Raw genomic sequence first — 19,411 nt, forward strand, 5'->3', positions numbered from 1 at the left:
AAACACAGTTGATGGACAGAATGTAGAACAATGTCATACATTCACCCCAGTACAAGGATCTGGGCCTAAATCCATCGTTTTTTTGCACTCCACACCACCCTGGGTTAGACACTGGCTATATGCAAATCAGCTCTGACCCTGTGCCTCATGGGAACAGTCCAGTCCGAACTACCAACCCATGTCTTTCCCAGACCGGAATCAAGCATCCAAGGACCGGTTTCTGGCTATCAGCCTTCATCAGCCTGGATAGCTTGACTCCAGTGGTGTGGAGAGCCTGGGACTCACGTCTGAGCATACCCAGCCCACTCGGGGTGAAAATTGCAAAAAACACAGTTGATGGACAGAATGTAGAACAATGTCATACATTCACCCCAGTACAAGGATCTGGGCCTAAATCCATCGTTTTTTTGCACTCCACACCACCCGGGGTTAGACACTGGCTATATGCAAATCAGCTCTGACCCTGTGCCTCATGGGAACAGTCCAGTCCGAACTAACAAGCCATGTCTTTCCCAGACCGGAATCAAGCATCCAAGGACGGGTTTCTGGCTATCAGCCTTCATCAGCCTGGATAGCTTGACTCCAGTGGTGTGGAGAGCCTGGGACTCACGTCTGAGCATACCCAGCCCACTCGGGGTGAAAATTGCAAAAAACACAGTTGATGGACAGAATGTAGAACAATGTCATACATTCACCCCAGTACAAGGATCTGGGCCTAAATCCATTGTTTTTTTGCACTCCACACCACCCTGGGTTAGACACTGGCTATATGCTAATCAGCTCTGACCCTGTGCCTCATGGGAACAGTCCAGTCCGAACTACCAAGCCATGTCTTTCCCAGACCGGAATCAAGCATCCAAGGACGGGTTTCTGGCTATCAGCCTTCATCAGCCTGGATAGCTTGACCCCAGTGGTGTGGAGAGCCTGGGACTCACGTCTGGGCATACCCAGCCCACTCGGGGTGAAAATTGCAAAAAACACAGTTGATGGACAGAATGTAGAACAATGTCATACATTCCCCCCAGTACAAGGATCTGGGCCTAAATCCATCGTTTTTTTGCACTCCACACCACCCTGGGTTAGACACTGGCTATATGCAAATCAGCTCTGACCCTGTGCCTCATGGGAACAGTCCAGTCCGAACTACCAAGCCATGTCTTTCCCAGACCGGAATCAAGAATCCAAGGACCGGTTTCTGGCTATCAGCCTTCATCAGCCAGGATAGCTTGACTCCAGTGGTGTGGAGAGCCTGGGACTCACCTCTGAGCATACCCAGCCCACTCGGGGTGAAAATTGCAAAAAACACAGTTGATGGACAGAATGTAGAACAATGTCATACATTCACCCCAGTACAAGGATCTGGGCCTAAATCCATCGTTTTTTTGCACTCCACACCACCCTGGGTTAGACACTGGCTATATGCAAATCAGCTCTGACCCTGTGCCTCATGGGAACAGTCCAGTCCGAACTACCAAGCCATGTCTTTCCCAGACCGGAATCAAGCATCCAAGGACCGGTTTCTGGCTATCAGCCTTCATCAGCCTGGATAGCTTGACTCCAGTGGTGTGGAGAGCCTGGGACTCAGGTCTGAGCATACCCAGCCCACTCGGGGTGAAAATTGCAAAAAACACAGTAGATGGACAGAATGTAGAACAATGTCATACATTCACCCCAGTACAAGGATCCGGGCCTAAATCCATCGTTTTTTTGCACTCCACACCACCCTGGGTTAGACACTGGCTATATGCAAATCAGCTCTGACCTTGTGCCTCATGGGAACAGTCCTGTCCGAACTACCAAGCCATGTCTTTCCCAGACCGGAATCAAGCATCCAAGGACCGGTTTCTGGCTATCAGCCTTCATCAGCCTGGATAGCTTGATTCCAGTGGTGTGGAAAGCCTGGGACTCACGTCTGGGCATACCCAGCCCACTCGGGGTGAAAATTGCAAAAAACACAGTTGATGGACAGAATGTAGAACAATGTCATACATTCACCCCAGTACAAGGATCTGGGCCTAAATCCATCGTTTTTTTGCACTCCACACCACCCTGGGTTAGACACTGGCTATATGCAAATCAGCTCTGACCCTGTGCCTCATGGCAACAGTCCAGTCCGAACTACCAAGCCATGTCTTTCCCAGACCGGAATCAAGCATCCAAGGACGGGTTTCTGGCTATCAGCCTTCATCAGCCTGGATAGCTTGACTCCAGTGGTGTGGAGAGCCTGGGACTCACGTCTGAGCATACCCAGCCCACTCGGGGTGAAAATTGCAAAAAACACAGTTGATGGACAGAATGTAGAACAATGTCATACATTCACCCCAGTACAAGGATCTGGGCCTAAATCCATTGTTTTTTTGCACTCCACACCACCCTGGGTTAGACACTGGCTATATGCTAATCAGCTCTGACCCTGTGCCTCATGGGAACAGTCCAGTCCGAACTACCAAGCCATGTCTTTCCCAGACCGGAATCAAGCATCCAAGGACGGGTTTCTGGCTATCAGCCTTCATCAGCCTGGATAGCTTGACTCCAGTGGTGTGGAGAGCCTGGGACTCACGTCTGGGCATACCCAGCCCACTCGGGGTGAAAATTGCAAAAAACACAGTTGATGGACAGAATGTAGAACAATGTCATACATTCCCCCCAGTACAAGGATCTGGGCCTAAATCCATCATTTTTTTGCACTCCACACCACCCTGGGTTAGACACTGGCTATATGCAAATCAGCTCTGACCCTGTGCCTCATGGGAACAGTCCAGTCCGAACTACCAAGCCATGTCTTTCCCAGACCGGAATCAAGAATCCAAGGACCGGTTTCTGGCTATCAGCCTTCATCAGCCAGGATAGCTTGACTCCAGTGGTGTGGAGAGCCTGGGACTCACCTCTGAGCATACCCAGCCCACTCGGGGTGAAAATTGCAAAAAACACAGTTGATGGACAGAATGTAGAACAATGTCATACATTCACCCCAGTACAAGGATCTGGGCCTAAATCCATCGTTTTTTTGCACTCCACACCACCCTGGGTTAGACACTGGCTATATGCAAATCAGCTCTGACCCTGTGCCTCATGGGAACAGTCCAGTCCGAACTACCAAGCCATGTCTTTCCCAGACCGGAATGAAGCATCCAAGGACCGGTTTCTGGCTATCAGCCTTCATCAGCCTGGATAGCTTGACTCCAGTGGTGTGGAGAGCCTGGGACTCAGGTCTGAGCATACCCAGCCCACTCGGGGTGAAAATTGCAAAAAACACAGTAGATGGACAGAATGTAGAACAATGTCATACATTCACCCCAGTACAAGGATCCGGGCCTAAATCCATCGTTTTTTTGCACTCCACACCACCCTGGGTTAGACACTGGCTATATGCAAATCAGCTCTGACCTTGTGCCTCATGGGAACAGTCCTGTCCGAACTACCAAGCCATGTCTTTCCCAGACCGGAATCAAGCATCCAAGGACCGGTTTCTGGCTATCAGCCTTCATCAGCCTGGATAGCTTGATTCCAGTGGTGTGGAGAGCCTGGGACTCACGTCTGGGCATACCCAGCCCACTCGGGGTGAAAATTGCAAAAAACACAGTTGATGGACAGAATGTAGAACAATGTCATACATTCACCCCAGTACAAGGATCTGGGCCTGAATCCATCGTTTTTTTGCACTCCACACCACCCTGGGTTAGACACTGGCTATATGCAAATCAGCTCTGACACTGTGCCTCATGAGAACAGTCCAGTCCGAACTACCAAGCCATGTCTTTCCCAGACCAGAATCAAGCATCCAAGGACCGGTTTCTGGCTATCAGCCTTCATCAGCCTGGATAGCTTGACTCCAGTGGTGTGGAGAGCCTGGGACTCAGGTCTGAGCATACCCAGCCCACTCGGGGTGAAAATTGCAAAAAACACAGTAGATGGACAGAATGTAGAACAATGTCATACATTCACCCCAGTACAAGGATCCGGGCCTAAATCCATCGTTTTTTTGCACTCCACACCACCCTGGGTTAGACACTGGCTATATGCAAATCAGCTCTGACCCTGTGCCTCATGGGAACAGTCCTGTCCGAACTACCAAGCCATGTCTTTCCCAGACTGGAATCAAGCATCCAAGGACCGGTTTCTGGCTATCAGCCTTCATCAGCCTGGATAGCTTGATTCCAGTGGTGTGGAGAGCCTGGGACTCACGTCTGGGCATACCCAGCCCACTCGGGGTGAAAATTGCAAAAAACACAGTTGATGGACAGAATGTAGAACAATGTCATACATTCACCCCAGTACAAGGATCTGGGCCTAAATCCATCGTTTTTTTGCACTCCACACCACCCTGGGTTAGACACTGGCTATATGCAAATCAGCTCTGACCCTGTGCCTCATGGGAACAGTCCAGTCCGAACTACCAAGCCATGTCTTTCCCAGACCAGAATCAAGCATACAAGGACCGGTTTCTGGCTATCAGCCTTCATCAGTCTGGATAGCTTGACTCCAGTGGTGTGGAGAGCCTGGGACTCACGTCTGAGCATACCCAGCCCACTCGGGGTGAAAATTGCAAAAAACACAGTTGATGGACAGAATGTAGAACAATGTCATACATTCACCCCAGTAAAAGGATCTGGGCCTAAATCCATCGTTTTTTTTGCACTCCACACCACCCTGGGTTAGACACTGGCTATATGCAAATCAGCTCTGACCCTGTGCCTCATGGGAACAGTCCAGTCCGAACTACCAAGCCATGTCTTTCCCAGACCGGAATCAAGCATCCAAGGACCGGTTTCTGGCTATCAGCCTTCATCAGCCTGGATAGCTTGACTCCAGTGGTGTGGAGAGCCTGGGACTCACGTCTGAGCATACCCAGCCCACTCGGGGTGAAAATTGCAAAAAACACAGTTGATGGACAGAATGTAGAACAATGTCATACATTCACCCCAGTACAAGGATCTGGGCCTAAATCCATCGTTTTTTTGCACTCCACACCACCCTGGGTTAGACACTGGCTATATGCAAATCAGCTCTGACCCTGTGCCTCATGGGAACAGTCCAGTCCGAACTACCAAGCCATGTCTTTCCCAGACCGGAATCAAGCATCCAAGGACCGGTTTCTGGCTATCAGCCTTCATCAGCCTGGATAGCTTGACTCCAGTGGTGTGGAGAGCCTGGGACTCACGTCTGAGCATACCCAGCCCACTCGGGGTGAAAATTGCAAAAAACACAGTTGATGGACAGAATGTAGAACAATGTCATACATTCACCCCAGTACAAGGATCTGGGCCTAAATCCATCGTTTTTTTGCACTCCACACCACCCGGGTTTAGACACTGGCTATATGCAAATCAGCTCTGACCCTGTTCCTCATGGGAACAGTCCAGTCCGAACTAACAAGCCATGTCTTTCCCAGACCGGAATCAAGCATCCAAGGACGGGTTTCTGGCTATCAGCCTTCATCAGCCTGGATAGCTTGACTCCAGTGGTGTGGAGAGCCTGGGACTCACGTCTGAGCATACCCAGCCCACTCGGGGTGAAAATTGCAAAAAACACAGTTGATGGACAGAATGTAGAACAATGTCATACATTCACCCCAGTACAAGGATCTGGGCCTAAATCCATTGTTTTTTTGCACTCCACACCACCCTGGGTTAGACACTGGCTATATGCTAATCAGCTCTGACCCTGTGCCTCATGGGAACAGTCCAGTCCGAACTACCAAGCCATGTCTTTCCCAGACCGGAATCAAGCATCCAAGGACGGGTTTCTGGCTATCAGCCTTCATCAGCCTGGATAGCTTGACCCCAGTGGTGTGGAGAGCCTGGGACTCACGTCTGGGCATACCCAGCCCACTCGGGGTGAAAATTGCAAAAAACACAGTTGATGGACAGAATGTAGAACAATGTCATACATTCCCCCCAGTACAAGGATCTGGGCCTAAATCCATCGTTTTTTTGCACTCCACACCACTCTGGGTTAGACACTGGCTATATGCAAATCAGCTCTGACCCTGTGCCTCATGGGAACAGTCCAGTCCGAACTACCAAGCCATGTCTTTCCCAGACCGGAATCAAAAATCCAAGGACCGGTTTCTGGCTATCAGCCTTCATCAGCCAGGATAGCTTGACTCCAGTGGTGTGGAGAGCCTGGGACTCACCTCTGAGCATACCCAGCCCACTCGGGGTGAAAATTGCAAAAAACACAGTTGATGGACAGAATGTAGAACAATGTCATACATTCACCCCAGTACAAGGATCTGGGCCTAAATCCATCGTTTTTTTGCACTCCACACCACCCTGGGTTAGACACTGGCTATATGCAAATCAGCTCTGACCCTGTGCCTCATGGGAACAGTCCAGTCCGAACTACCAAGCCATGTCTTTCCCAGACCGGAATCAAGCATCCAAGGACCGGTTTCTGGCTATCAGCCTTCATCAGCCTGGATAGCTTGACTCCAGTGGTGTGGAGAGCCTGGGACTCAGGTCTGAGCATACCCAGCCCACTCGGGGTGAAAATTGCAAAAAACACAGTAGATGGACAGAATGTAGAACAATGTCATACATTCACCCCAGTACAAGGATCCGGGCCTAAATCCATCGTTTTTTTGCACTCCACACCACCCTGGGTTAGACACTGGCTATATGCAAATCAGCTCTGACCTTGTGCCTCATGGGAACAGTCCTGTCCGAACTACCAAGCCATGTCTTTCCCAGACCGGAATCAAGCATCCAAGGACCGGTTTCTGGCTATCAGCCTTCATCAGCCTGGATAGCTTGATTCCAGTGGTGTGGAGAGCCTGGGACTCACGTCTGGGCATACCCAGCCCACTCGGGGTGAAAATTGCAAAAAACACAGTTGATGGACAGAATGTAGAACAATGTCATACATTCACCCCAGTACAAGGATCTGGGCCTAAATCCATCGTTTTTTTGCACTCCACACCACCCTGGGTTAGACACTGGCTATATGCAAATCAGCTCTGATCCTGTGCCTCATGGGAACAGTCCAGTCCGAACTACCAAGCCATGTCTTTCCCAGACCAGAATCAAGCATCCAAGGACCGGTTTCTGGCTATCAGCCTTCATCAGTCTGGATAGCTTGACTCCAGTGGTGTGGAGAGCCTGGGACTCACGTCTGAGCATACCCAGCCCACTCGGGGTGAAAATTGCAAAAAACACAGTTGATGGACAGAATGTAGAACAATGTCATACATTCAACCCAGTACAAGGATCTGGGCCTAAATCCATCGGTTTTTTGCACTCCACACCACCCTGGGTTAGACACTGGCTATATGCAAATCAGCTCTGACCCTGTGCCTCATGGGAACAGTCCAGTCCGAACTACCAAGCCATGTCTTTCCCAGACCGGAATCAAGCATCCAAGGACCGGTTTCTGGCTATCAGCCTTCATCAGCCTGGATAGCTTGACTCCAGTGGTGTGGAGAGCCTGGGACTCACGTCTGAGCATACCCAGCCCACTCGGGGTGAAAATTGCAAAAAACACAGTTGATGGACAGAATGTAGAACAATGTCATACATTCACCCCAGTACAAGGATCTGGGCCTAAATCCATCGTTTTTTTGCACTCCACACCACCCTGGGTTAGACACTGGCTATATGCAAATCAGCTCTGACCCTGTGCCTCATGGGAACAGTCCAGTCCGAACTACCAAGCCATGTCTTTCCCAGACCGGAATCAAGCATCCAAGGACGGGTTTCTGGCTATCAGCCTTCATCAGCCTGGATAGCTTGACTCCAGTGGTGTGGAGAGCCTGGGACTCACGTCTGAGCATACCCAGCCCACTAGGGGTGAAAATTGCAAAAAACACAGTTGATGGACAGAATGTAGAACAATGTCATACATTCACCCCAGTACAAGGATCTGGGCCTAAATCCATTGTTTTTTTGCACTCCACACCACCCTGGGTTAGACACTGGCTATATGCTAATCAGCTCTGACCCTGTGCCTCATGGGAACAGTCCAGTCCGAACTACCAAGCCATGTCTTTCCCAGGCCGGAATCAAGCATCCAAGGACGGGTTTCTGGCTATCAGCCTTCATCAGCCTGGATAGCTTGACTCCAGTGGTGTGGAGAGCCTGGGACTCACGTCTGGGCATACCCAGCCCACTCGGGGTGAAAATTGCAAAAAACACAGTTGATGGACAGAATGTAGAACAATGTCATACATTCACCCCAGTACAAGGATCTGGGCCTAAATCCATCGTTTTTTTGCACTCCACACCACCCTGGGTTAGACACTGGCTATATGCAAATCAGCTCTGACCTTGTGCCTCATGGGAACAGTCCAGTCCGAACTACCAAGCCATGTCTTTCCCAGACCCGAATCAAGCATCCAAGGACCGGTTTCTGGCTATCAGCCTTCATCAGCCTGGATAGCTTAACTCCAGTGGTGTGGAGAGCCTGGGACTCACGTCTGAGCATACCCAGCCCACTCGGGGTGAAAATTGCAAAAAACACAGTTGATGGACAGAATGTAGAACAATGTCATTCATTCACCCCAGTACAAGGATCTGGGCCTAAATCCATCGTTTTTTTGCACTCCACACCACCCTGGGTTAGACACTGGCTATATGCAAATCAGCTCTGACCCTGTGCCTCATGGGAACAGTCCAGTCCGAACTACCAAGCCATGTCTTTCCCAGACCGGAATCAAGCTTCCAAGGACCGGTTTCTGGCTATCAGCCTTCATCAGCCTGGATAGCTTGACTCCAGTGGTGTGGAGAGCCTGGGACTCACGTCTGAGCATACCCAGCCCACTCGGGGTGAAAATTGCAAAAAATACAGTTGATGGACAGAATGTAGAACAATGTCATACATTCACCGAAGTATAAGGATCTGGGCCTAAATCCATCGTTTTTTTGCACTCCACACCACCCTGGGTTAGACACTGGCTATATGCAAATCAGCTCTGACCCTGTGCCTCATGGGAACAGTCCAGTCCGAACTACCAAGCCATGTCTTTCCCAGACCGGAATCAAGCATCCAAGGACCGGTTTCTGGCTATCAGCCTTCATCAGCCTGGATAGCTTGACTCCAGTGGTGTGGAGAGCCTGGGACTCACGTCTGAGCATACCCAGCCCACTCGGGGTGAAAATTGCAAAAAACACAGTTGATGGACAGAATGTAGAACAATGTCATACATTCACCCCAGTACAAGGATCTGGGCCTAAATCCATCGTTTTTTTGCACTCCACACCACCCTGGGTTAGACAATTGCTATATGCAAATCAGCTCTGACCCTGTGCCTCATGGGAACAGTCCAGTCCAAACTACCAAGCTATGTCTTTCCCAGACCGGAATCAAGCATCCAAGGACCGGTTTCTGGCTATCAGCCTTCATCAGCCTGGATAGCTTGACTCCAGTGGTGTGGAGAGCCTGGGACTCACGTCTGAGCATACCCAGCCCACTCGGGGTGAAAATTGCAAAAAACACAGTTGATGGACAGAATGTGGAACAATGTCATACATTCACCCCAGTACAAGGATCTGGGCCTAAATCCATCGTTTTTTTGCACTCCACACCACCCTGGGTTAGACAATGGCTATATGCAAATCAGCTCTGACCCTGTGCCTCATGGGAACAGTCCAGTCCAAACTACCAAGCCATGTCTTTCCCAGACCGGAATCAAGCATCCAAGGACCGGTTTCTGGCTATCAGCCTTCATCAGCCTGGATAGCTTGACTCCAGTGGTGTGGAGAGCCTGGGACTCACGTCTGAGCATACCCAGCCCACTCGGGGTGAAAATTGCAAAAAACACAGTTGATGAACAGAATGTAGAACAATGTCATACATTCACCCCAGTACAAGCATCTGGGCCTAAATCCATCGTTTTTTTGCACTCCACACCACCCTGGGTTAGACACTGGCTATATGCAAATCAGCTCTGACCCTGTGCCTCATGGGAACAGTCCAGTCCGAACTACCAAGCCATGTCTTTCCCAGACCGGAATCAAGCATCCAAGGACCGGTTTCTGGCTATCAGCCTTCATCAGCCTGGATAGCTTGACTCCAGTGGTGTGGAGAGCCTGGGACTCACGTCTGAGCATACCCAGCCCACTCGGGGTGAAAATTGCAAAAAACACAGTTGATGGACAGAATGTAGAACAATGTCATACATTCACCCCAGTACAAGGATCTGGGCCTAAATCCATCGTTTTTTTGCACTCCACACCTCCCTGGGTTAGACACTGGCTATATGCAAATCAGCTCTGACCCTGTGCCTCATGGGAACAGTCCAGTACGAACTACCAAGCCATGTCTTTCCCAGACCGGAATCAAGCATCCAAGGACCGGTTTCTGGCTATCAGCCTTCATCAGCCTGGATAGCTTGACTCCAGTGGTGTGGAGAGCCTGGGACTCACGTCTGAGCATACCCAGCCCACTCGGGGTGAAAATTGCAAAAAACACAGTTGATGGACAGAATGTAGAACAATGTCATACATTCACCCCAGTACAAGTATCTGGGCCTAAACCCATCGTTTTTTTGCACTCCACACCACCCTGGGTTAGACACTGGCTATATGCAAATCAGCTCTGACCCTGTGCCTCATGGGAACAGTCCAGTCCGAACTACCAAGCCATGTCTTTCCCAGACCGGAATCAAGCATCCAAGGACCGGTTTCTGGCTATCAGCCTTCATCAGCCTGGATAGCTTGACTCCAGTGGTGTGGAGAGCCTGAGACTCACGTCTGAGCATACCCAGCCCACTCGGGGTGAAAATTGCAAAAAACACAGTTGATGGACAGAATGTAGAACAATGTCATACATTCACCCCAGTACAAGGATCTGGGCCTAAATCCATCGTTTTTTTGCACTCCACACCACCCTGGGTTAGACACTGGCTATATGCAAATCAGCTCTGACCCTGTGCCTCATGGGAACAGTCCAGTCCGAACTACCAAGCCATGTCTTTCCCAGATCGGAATCAAGCTTCCAAGGACCGGTTTCTGGCTATCAGCCTTCATCAGCCTGGATAGCTTGACTCCAGTGGTGTGGAGAGCCTGGGACTCACGTCTGAGCATACCCAGCCCACTCGGGGTGAAAATTGCAAAAAACACAGTTGATGGACAGAATGTAGAACAATGTCATACATTCACCCCAGTACAAGGATCTGGGCCTAAATCCATCGTTTTTTTGCACTCCTCACCACCCTGGGTTAGACACTGGCTATATGCAAATCAGCTCTGACCCTGTGCCTCATGGGAACAGTCCAGTCCGAACTACCAAGCCATGTCTTTCCCAGACCGGAATCAAGCATCCAAGGACGGGTTTCTGGCTATCAGCCTTCATCAGCCTGGATAGCTTGACTCCAGTGGTGTGGAGAGCCTGGGACTCACGTCTGAGCATACCCAGCCCACTCGGGGTGAAAATTGCAAAAAACACAGTTGATGGACAGAATGTAGAACAATGTCATACATTCACCCCAGTACAAGGATCTGGGCCTAAATCCATAGTTTTTTTGCACTCCACACCACCCTGGGTTAGACACTGGCTATATGCAAATCAGCTCTGACCCTGTGCCTCATGGGAAGAGACCAGTCCGAACTACCAAGCCATGTCTTTCCCAGACCGGAATCAAGCATCCAAGGACCGGTTTCTGGCTATCAGCCTTCATCAGCCTGGATAGCTTGACTCCAGTGGTGTGGAGAGCCTGGGACTCACGTCTGAGCATACCCAGCCCACTCGGGGTGAAAATTGCAAAAACACAGTTGATGGACAGAATGTAGAACAATGTCATACATTCACCCCAGTACAAGGATCTGGGCCTAAATCCATCGTTTTTTTGCACTCCACACCACCCTGGGTTAGACACTGGCTATATGCAAATCAGCTCTGACCCTGTGCCTCATGGGAACAGTCCAGTCCGAACTACCAAGCCATGTCTTTCCCAGACCGGAATCAAGCATCCAAGGACGGGTTTCTGGCTATCAGCCTTCATCAGCCTGGATAGCTTGACTCCAGTGGTGTGGAGAGCCTGGGACTCACGTCTGAGCATACCCAGCCCACTCGGGGTGAAAATTGCAAAAAACACAGTTGATGGACAGAATGTAGAACAATGTCATACATTCACCCCAGTACAAGGATCTGGGCCTAAATCCATCGTTTGTTTGCACTCCACACCACCCTGGGTTAGACACTGGCTATATGCAAATCAGCTCTGACCCTGTGCCTCATGGGAACAGTCCAGTCCGAACTACCAAGCCATGTCTTTCCCAGACCGGAATCAAGCATCCAAGGACCGGTTTCTGGCTATCAGCCTTCATCAGCCTGGATAGCTTGACTCCAGTGGTGTGGAGAGCCTGGGACTCACGTCTGAGCATACCCAGCCCACTCGGGGTGAAAATTGCAAAAAACACAGTTGATGGACAGAATGTAGAACAATGTTATACATTCACCCCAGTACAAGGATCTGGGCCTAAATCCATTGTTTTTTTGCACTCCACACCACCCTGGGTTAGACACTGGCTATATGCAAATCAGCTCTGACCCTGTGCCTCATGGGAACAGTCCAGTCCGAACTACCAAGCCATGTCTTTCCCAGACCGGAATCAAGCATCCAAGGACCGGTTTCTGGCTATCAGCCTTCATCAGCCTGGATAGCTTGACTCCAGTGGTGTGGAGAGCCTGGGACTCACGTCTGAGCATACCCAGCCCACTCGGGGTGAAAATTGCAAAAAACACAGTTGATGGACAGAATGTAGAACAATGTTATACATTCACCCCAGTACAAGGATCTGGGCCTAAATCCATTGTTTTTTTGCACTCCACACCACCTTGGGTTAGACACTGGCTATATGCAAATCAGCTCTGACCCTGTGCCTCATGGGAACAGTCCAGTCCGAACTACCAAGCCATGTCTTTCCCAGACCGGAATCAAGCATCCAAGGACCGTTTTCTGGCTATCAGCCTTCATCAGCCTGGATAGATTGACTCCAGTGGTGTGGAGAGCCTGGGACTCACGTCTGAGCATACCCAGCCCACTCGGGGTGAAAATTGCAAAAAACACAGTTGATGGACAGAATGTAGAACAATGTCATACATTCACCCCAGTACAAGGATCTGGGCCTAAATCCATTGTTTTTTTGCACTCCACACCACCCTGGGTTAGACACTGGCTATATGCAAATCAGCTCTGACCCTGTGCCTCATGGGAACAGTCCAGTCCGAACTACCAAGCCATGTCTTTCCCAGACTGGAATCAAGCATCCAAGGACCGGTTTCTGGCTATCAGCCTTCATCAGTCTGGATAGCTTGACTCCAGTGGTGTGGAGAGCCTGGGACTCACGTCTGAGCATACCCAGCCCACCCGGGGTGAAAATTGCAAAAAACACAGTTGATGGACAGAATGTAGAACAATGTCATACATTCACCCCAGTACAAGGATCTGGGCCTAAATCCATCGTTTTTTTGCACTCCACACCACCCTGGGTTAGACACTGGCTATATGCAAATCAGCTCTGACCCTGTGCCTCATGGGAACAGTCCAGTCCGAACTACCAAGCCATGTCTTTCCCAGACCGGAATCAAGCATCCAAGGACCGGTTTCTGGCTATCAGCCTTCATCAGCCTGGATAGCTTGACTCCAGTGGTGTGGAGAGCCTGGGACTCACCTCTGAGCATACCCAGCCCACTCGGGTTGAAAATTGCAAAAAACACAGTTGATGAACAGAATGTAGAACAATGTCATACATTCACCCCAGTACAAGGATCTGGGCCTAAATCCATCGTTTTTTTGCACTCCACACCACCCTGGGTTAGACACTGGCTATATGCAAATCAGCTCTGACCCTGTGCCTCATGGGAACAGTCCAGTCCGAACTACCAAGCCATGTCTTTCCCAGACCGGAATCAAGCATCCAAGGACCGGTTTCTGGCTATCAGCCTTCATCAGCCTGGATAGCTTGACTCCAGTGGTGTGGAGAGCCTGGGACTCACGTCTGAGCATACCCAGCCCACTCGGGGTGAAAATTGCAAAAAACACAGTTGATGGACAGAATGTAGAACAATGTCATACATTCACCCCAGTACAAGTATCTGGGCCTAAACCCATCGTTTTTTTGCACTCCACACCACCCTGGGTTAGACACTGGCTATATGCAAATCAGCTCTGACCCTGTGCCTCATGGGAACAGTCCAGTCCGAACTACCAAGCCATGTCTTTCCCAGACCGGAATCAAGCATCCAAGGACCGGTTTCTGGCTATCAGCCTTCATCAGCCTGGATAGCTTGACTCCAGTGGTGTGGAGAGCCTGAGACTCACGTCTGAGCATACCCAGCCCACTCGGGGTGAAAATTGCAAAAAACACAGTTGATGGACAGAATGTAGAACAATGTCATACATTCACCCCAGTACAAGGATCTGGGCCTAAATCCATCGTTTTTTTGCACTCCACACCACCCTGGGTTAGACACTGGCTATATGCAAATCAGCTCTGACCCTGTGCCTCATGGGAACAGTCCAGTCCGAACTACCAAGCCATGTCTTTCCCAGATCGGAATCAAGCTTCCAAGGACCGGTTTCTGGCTATCAGCCTTCATCAGCCTGGATAGCTTGACTCCAGTGGTGTGGAGAGCCTGGGACTCACGTCTGAGCATACCCAGCCCACTCGGGGTGAAAATTGCAAAAAACACAGTTGATGGACAGAATGTAGAACAATGTCATACATTCACCCCAGTACAAGGATCTGGGCCTAAATCCATCGTTTTTTTGCACTCCTCACCACCCTGGGTTAGACACTGGCTATATGCAAATCAGCTCTGACCCTGTGCCTCATGGGAACAGTCCAGTCCGAACTACCAGGCCATGTCTTTCCCAGACCGGAATCAAGCATCCAAGGACGGGTTTCTGGCTATCAGCCTTCATCAGCCTGGATAGCTTGACTCCAGTGGTGTGGAGAGCCTGGGACTCACATCTGAGCATACCCAGCCCACTCGGGGTGAAAATTGCAAAAAACACAGTTGATGGACAGAATGTAGAACAATGTCATACATTCACCCCAGTACAAGGATCTGGGCCTAAATCCATTGTTTTTTTGCACTCCACACCACCCTGGGTTAGACACTGGCTATATGCAAATCAGCTCTGACCCTGTGCCTCATGGGAAGAGACCAGTCCGAACTACCAAGCCATGTCTTTCCCAGACCGGAATCAAGCATCCAAGGACCGGTTTCTGGCTATCAGCCTTCATCAGCCTGGATAGCTTGACTCCAGTGGTGTGGAGAGCCTGGGACTCACGTCTGAGCATACCCAGCCCACTCGGGGTGAAAATTGCAAAAACACAGTTGATGGACAGAATGTAGAACAATGTCATACATTCACCCCAGTACAAGGATCTGGGCCTAAATCCATCGTTTTTTTGCACTCCACACCACCCTGGGTTAGACACTGGCTATATGCAAATCAGCTCTGACCCTGTGCCTCATGGGAACAGTCCAGTCCGAACTACCAAGCCATGTCTTTCCCAGACCGGAATCAAGCATCCAAGGACGGGTTTCTGGCTATCAGCCTTCATCAGCCTGGATAGCTTGACTCCAGTGGTGTGGAGAGCCTGGGACTCACGTCTGAGCATACCCAGCCCACTCGGGGTGAAAATTGCAAAAAACACAGTTGATGGACAGAATGTAGAACAATGTCATACATTCACCCCAGTACAAGGATCTGGGCCTAAATCCATCGTTTGTTTGCACTCCACACCACCCTGGGTTAGACACTGGCTATATGCAAATCAGCTCTGACCCTGTGCCTCATGGGAACAGTCCAGTCCAAACTACCAAGCCATGTCTTTCCCAGACCGGAATCAAGCATCCAAGGACCGGTTTCTGGCTATCAGCCTTCATCAGCCTGGATAGCTTGACTCCAGTGGTGTGGAGAGCCTGGGACTCACGTCTGAGCATACCCAGCCCACTCGGGGTGAAAATTGCAAAAAACACAGTTGATGGACAGAATGTAGAACAATGTTATACATTCACCCCAGTACAAGGATCTGGGCCTAAATCCATTGTTTTTTTGCACTCCACACCACCCTGGGTTAGACACTGGCTATATGCAAATCAGCTCTGACCCTGTGCCTCATGGGAACAGTCCAGTCCGAACTACCAAGCCATGTCTTTCCCAGACCGGAATCAAGCATCCAAGGACCGGTTTCTGGCTATCAGCCTTCATCAGCCTGGATAGCTTGACTCCAGTGGTGTGGAGAGCCTGGGACTCACGTCTGAGCATACCCAGCCCACTCGGGGTGAAAATTGCAAAAAACACAGTTGATGGACAGAATGTAGAACAATGTCATACATTCACCTCAGTACAAGGATCTGGGCCTAAATCCATCGTTTTTTTGCACTCCACACCACCCTGGGTTAGACACTGGCTATATGCAAATCAGCTCTGACCCTGTGCCTCATGGGAACAGTCCAGTCCGAACTACCAAGCCATGTCTTTCCCAGACCGGAATCAAGCATCCAAGGACCGGTTTCTGGCTATCAGCCTTCATCAGCCTGGATAGCTTGACTCCAGTGGTGTGGAGAGCCTGGGACTCACGTCTGAGCATACCCAGCCCACTCGGGGTGAAAATTGCAAAAAACACAGTTGATGGACAGAATGTAGAACATTGCCATACATTCACCAGAGTACAAGGATCTGGGCCTAAATCCATCTTTTTTTTGCACTCCACACCACCCTGGGTTAGACACTGTCTATATGCTAATCAGCTCTGACCCTGTGCCTCATGGGAACAGTCCAGTCCGAACTACCAAGCCATGTCTTTCCCAGACCGGAATCAAGCATCCAAGGACCGGTTTCTGGCTATCAGCCTTCATCAGCCTGGATAGCTTGACTCCAGTGGTGTGGAGAGCCTGGGACTCACGTCTGAGCATACCCAGCCCACTCGGGGTGAAAATTGCAAAAAACACAGTTGATGGACAGAATGTAGAACAATGTCATACATTCACCCCAGTACAAGGATCTGGGCCTAAACCCATCTTTTTTTGCACTCCACACCACCTTGGGTTAGACACTGGCTATATGCAAATCAGCTCTGACCCTGTGCCTCATGGGAACAGTCCAGTCAGAACTACCACGCCATGTCTTTCCCAGACCGGAATCAAGCATCCAAGGACCGTTTTCTGGCTATCAGCCTTCATCAGCCTGGATAGCTTGACTCCAGTGGTGTGGAGAGCCTGGGACTCACGTCTGAGCATACCCAGCCCACTCGGGGTGAAAATTGCAAAAAACACAGTTGATGGACAGAATGTAGAACAATGTCATACATTCACCCCAGTACAAGGATCTGGGCCTAAATCCATTGTTTTTTTGCACTCCACACCACCCTGGGTTAGACACTGGCTATATGCAAATCAGCTCTGACCCTGTGCCTCATGGGAACAGTCCAGTCCGAACTACCAAGCCATGTCTTTCCCAGACTGGAATCAAGCATCCAAGGACCGGTTTCTGGCTATCAGCCTTCATCAGTCTGGATAGCTTGACTCCAGTGGTGTGGAGAGCCTGGGACTCACGTCTGAGCATACCCAGCCCACCCGGGGTGAAAATTGCAAAAAACACAGTTGATGGACAGAATGTAGAACAATGTCATACATTCACCCCAGTACAAGGATCTGGGCCTAAATCCATCGTTTTTTTGCACTCCACACCACCCTGGGTTTGACACTGGCTATATGCAAATCAGCTCTGACCCTGTGCCTCATGGGAACAGTCCAGTCCGAACTACCAAGCCATGTCTTTCCCAGACCGGAATCAAGCATCCAAGGACCGGTTTCTGGCTATCAGCCTTCATCAGCCTGGATAGCTTGACTCCAGTGGTGTGGAGAGCCTGGGACTCACCTCTGAGCATACCCAGCCCACTCGGGGTGAAAATTGCAAAAAACACAGTTGATGAACAGAATGTAGAACAATGTCATACATTCACCCCAGTACAAGGATCTGGGCCTAAATCCATCGTTTTTTTGCACTCCACACCACCCTGGGTTAGACACTGGCTATATGCAAATCAGCTCTGACCCTGTGCCTCATGGGAACAGTCCAGTCCGAACTACCAAGCCATGTCTTTCCCAGACCGGAATCAAGCATCCAAGGACCGGTTTCTGGCTATCAGCCTTCATCAGCCTGGATAGCTTGACTCCAGTGGTGTGGAGAGCCTGGGACTCACGTCTGAGCATACCCAGCCCACTCGGGGTGAAAATTGCAAAAAACACAGTTGATGGACAGAATGTAGAACAATGTCATACATTCACCCCAGTACAAGGATCTGGGCCTAAATCCATCGTTTTTTGCACTCCACACCACCCTGGGATAGACACTGGCTATATGCAAATCAGCTCTGACCCTGTGCCTCATGGGAACAGTCCAGTCCGAACTACCAAGCCATGTCTTTCCCAGACCGGAATCAAGCATCCAAGGACCGGTTTCTGGCTATCAGCCTTCATCAGCCTGGATAGCTTGACTCCAGTGGTGTGGAGAGCGTGGGACTCACGTCTGAGCATACCCAGCCCACTCGGGGTGAAAATTGCAAAAAACACAGTTGATGGACGGAATGTAGAACAATGTCATACATTCACCGAAGTACAAGGATCTGGGCCTAAATCCATCGGTTTTTTGCACTCCACACCACCCTGGGTTAGACACTGGCTATATGCAAATCAGCTCTGACCCTGTGCCTCATGGGAACAGTCCAGTCCGAACTACCAAGCCATGTCTTTCCCAGACCGGAATCAAGCATCCAAGGACCGGTTTCTGGCTATCAGCCTTCATCAGCCTGGATAGCTTGACTCCAGTGGTGTGGAGAGCCTGGGACTCACGTCTGAGCATACCCAGCCCACTCGGGGTGAAAATTGCAAAAAACACAGTTGATGGACAGAATGTAGAACATTGCCATACATTCACCAGAGTACAAGGATCTGGGCCTAAATCCATCATTTTTTTGCACTCCACACCACCCTGGGTTAGACACTGTCTATATGCTAATCAGCTCTGACCCTGTGCCTCATGGGAACAGTCCAGTCCGAACTACCAAGCCAGGTCTTTCCCAGACCGGAATCAAGCATCCAAGGACCGGTTTCTGACTATCAGCCTTCATCAGCCTGGATAGCTTGACTCCAGTGGTGTGGAGAGCCTGGGACTCACGTCTGAGCATACCCAGCCCACTCGGGGTGAAAATTGCAAAAAACACAGTTGATGGACAGAATGTAGAACAATGTCATACATTCACCCCAGTACAAGGATCTGGGCCTAAATCCATCGTTTTTTTGCACTCCACACCACCCTGGGTTAGACACTGGCTATATGCAAATCAGCTCTGACCCTGTGCCTCATGGGAACAGTCCAGTCCGAACTACCAAGCCATGTCTTTCCGAGACCGGAATCAAGCATCCAAGAACCGGTTTCTGGCTATCAGCCTTCATC

Source organism: Lissotriton helveticus, chromosome 3_1, assembly GCF_964261635.1.
Source record: "Lissotriton helveticus chromosome 3_1, aLisHel1.1, whole genome shotgun sequence".
NCBI classification, from domain to species: domain Eukaryota; kingdom Metazoa; phylum Chordata; class Amphibia; order Caudata; family Salamandridae; genus Lissotriton; species Lissotriton helveticus.